This window comes from Octopus bimaculoides, chromosome 25 (assembly GCF_001194135.2).
Source record: "Octopus bimaculoides isolate UCB-OBI-ISO-001 chromosome 25, ASM119413v2, whole genome shotgun sequence".
Classification (NCBI taxonomy): domain Eukaryota; kingdom Metazoa; phylum Mollusca; class Cephalopoda; order Octopoda; family Octopodidae; genus Octopus; species Octopus bimaculoides.
In genome coordinates this window covers 28,750,051-28,753,290 of record NC_069005.1, presented here as the reverse complement: position 1 = coordinate 28,753,290, position 3,240 = coordinate 28,750,051, and the positions used below count along the sequence as shown (strand labels likewise).

Sequence of the window (3,240 nt, the reverse complement as noted above, 5' to 3'; positions counted from 1 at the left end):
ATATATATATATATATATATATATATATATACGGTACACGATGTCTGAAAGAGACGAAGTGGTCAGGTTTGGTGTGAATCAGATGACCTAGGGTTAAATAGCACAGAGAGAGAGATATATATAGTGTGTGGGGGTGAGAGAGAAAGAAAGAACGGAAAAGAAGGGAGAGAGATAAAGGGAAGAGAAAGAGACACAAAGGAGAGAGAAAGAGAGTAAAGAAGAAAGTGGAAAAGGAAGGAAGAGACAAAGAAAGAAGTGTTAATGTTAGGTTGGTATTTGTTAGGGAAGTCACTTGAACTGGGACACGTTGGAAGGAAAAAAATATAAATATATATAAATATAAAAGGAAAAAGGAATTGTAGTTTAGGTCTAAACGAATTTTGGTTGTGCAAACATGTGATTAAAGACATTCCGAACCGTGAACATCTGTTATTTTAGGAACACCTAGAAATTAAAACTACATTGCGCAACTATAAACTACATCGTGTCATTGAAATGGAGAAGAAATGACTAGAAGATATTTCGGGAGAGGTGAGAGAAGGACTTAGCCAGGACAAATGTCAAAATGTTAAGCAGCGAAGATCTACATTAACCCCGTTGCCTGCCCAAAAGCATTTTCATTAAGTTGGCTTTAAATATCCATGCTTCTTTTCAGATTTTTAATTAAGCTCTTGTTTTATCGTTCATTAATCGTATAAAGCTTTCCTTTCGTAAGTCCTGAGTGACTATGGTGGGTGGCTAAGGAAAAATTCGGAATGTGTTTCATATATAAATGCATGGATAGCAGGGAAATGTGTTCTGTGTATCACCACATGTTATTACATAGGACTAGCTGAAGGTTAATGCTTGCTAATTTGAAAGATAGAAGGAAAATCGGTTTCGATAACATTTAATCATTTTTTATAATTAATAGCAATATTCCAAAAAACAAACAAAAAATGATAGGATATTATCAATTCTAATTTTAGAAATTGTTTTATCATTCACTTATTCCAGTCATTAATTAGGCTGTAGCTATGCTGGGACACCGCCTTAGAAATGTGTTATATATGACGATTGGACGCCAAGGAAAAGTCCTGTGTATTATAAGTAATACACAAAAGGTTATGAGATGAAGCCCACATGGCTCTCCACCAGATGGGGACAATTAAGATGAGATCTCGCAGATGTGAATTTACAAATCTTCCCAAACCTGGCGGGGGGGGGGGCTCTTTTTCAAGCCAATATGTATAGAAACGTAGCTATCACACATAGCTACTCTATCATTCAGTGTTGTCTAGAGAGCTTTGCTCCTGTCTGTCCCAAGTCTCCCTTGATAAAGTAGACCTGTGGTAAAAGGGCGTTCAAGTAGCCCGTGATCATCCGTCCCCTATTCAGATACAGCATCATGTAGACCTGTGTGTGGTTTCCAAAGTGGGGCACACGCCCCACCGCCGTGGCCTGGAATTGTGAAAATCTTTTTACGGCAAACATACTTCACCTTTACTCAGCCCAGCCAATCCCGCCAACCAAACAGACTGCGTGAAGATTGTTTGCTGCACAATACAGCGCTATTCTAGAGGAAAATGTATAATTATGAAATATTAGAAATAATTTATTTTTCCCAACCATCGGTGAGGTATACATTTTTCTGGAAAGTTATAGCGGAGCCTGGGGGAAAATAGATTGGGAAACACTGAGATTAAGGTTACAATGTATCATTCCATTCTTTATTTCTAAGATGATACGGCAGACGAGCAATTAAACTCCGTAGAGGCTCCCTCGTTGGCTATTTCGAGCATCGTCAAAATTATATAAGTTAAAGGTGAAAACGAGTATCTTGTTCCAAAGTTTTCATGTATAATTAAAACATCTCATAACACGTGTAAAAGCAAATATCTAAAAATTTATATAAATTTATTGACATTGACTACCACGTTCGCTGAGCCGTAGCTCATTCAAACTAAACTTTGAATAATGAACTGTTAACAAATACACACATATATGTAGTCGTAAACAACGACCTCTAGTTCAAAATGCAAGTGACCACATAAAAACGACCTGCCAGATTTTTCTCACAATTAACAAATAAATCATCATTTAACCTAAGTGATTGCTAATGTTAATTAAACTGAGTTAATTACCATTTTATGGTATATTTAATAAAAAAAAAAATCATAGAATTTTTTTCTAGACAATCGGGTATTCCACGCATATAGTGTAAATACTTTACAATCTGAGGAAAACTGTGGACCGATTTAATTGCAACTTTATAGTATATTTTTAAAATACAATAAAACATACTTAAAAAGTTTTGTAGACTTCCGTGAATCCCAGTATGTAGTTTTGGTTTGGTAAATTTTACTGTCGTTTTTATGTAGTTCCTTATGTTTTGAAAAGGAGATCGTTGTTTCCGTACAGATTCGACAAGTTTGTGTGTGTGTTACAAGGCCTCACTCACAGACACACACAAACACACACACGTAACGTTGGTTGATCGAAAATTACTTGACTACTTCGTATTAAAAGATTAATCAAAATAAGGCATTTGTCCTACCATTATATATATATATATATATATATATATATATACACACACACAAAGGAAATGGTATGTATATGTCCTGCTATATATATTATATAATCTGTTTAGTGCGTTGACACAAAACTAGTTTGACATGCGATAGAATACGTCACCCCAATTAAGTGTTGAACATGTAACGTCGGTTGGTAGAGGTTAAAGTTTGTGTGTACGTAGATAAGCGTAAATGTGTATATGGATTCACACACATATACATACATACAAACAGGCAATGTGTATGTGTATATATATATATATAAATATATATATACGTACACATACAACTCTACAAAGATATAAAATATACACGCATACACAAATACATGCATATATAAGACTAATTAACATACACACAAGCAATCCGAGTTCGAATCCTGCTGGGTCGATTTTTGTCTTTCAATCCATAGGGGTTAACTGAATATGTGTATATATATATAGCTATATAAGATATTGATATCTGATTGGTTGATTGTGACACACCCTTCACAAACACACAGTATTACATATATAAACATACTTCTTTTAAAGGCGTATGCGTGCTTGTGTTGTATACGTGTGCATATATATATATATATATATATATATATGATTGTGTACGTGTGTATGTTCATCTCGGGGGAACTCAAATGCAAAATGTATGGTATGTTTCACAAATATTCAGTCCTATTTATCGTATAAGT

At 34.6% G+C, this 3,240-nt stretch overlaps 1 protein-coding gene across 5 annotated transcripts in view; it reads right to left on the bottom strand.

Moving 5' to 3' along the window:
* Positions 1 to 3,240, bottom strand: part of LOC106874892 (uncharacterized) — a 32,566-nt gene that overhangs the window by 14,387 nt on the left and 14,939 nt on the right. Inside the window, exon 1 of one of the 5 annotated variants that reach the window (XM_052976687.1) lies at positions 2,911 to 3,015. The exons of 3 other annotated variants lie outside the window; for them this stretch is intronic. The gene's annotated coding sequence lies outside the window, so the exon portion shown is untranslated. Of the gene's footprint in view, positions 1 to 2,283; positions 2,544 to 2,910; positions 3,016 to 3,240 lie in introns of those variants that run through there. One more of the 5 variants, XM_052976686.1, reaches the window with a different exon arrangement.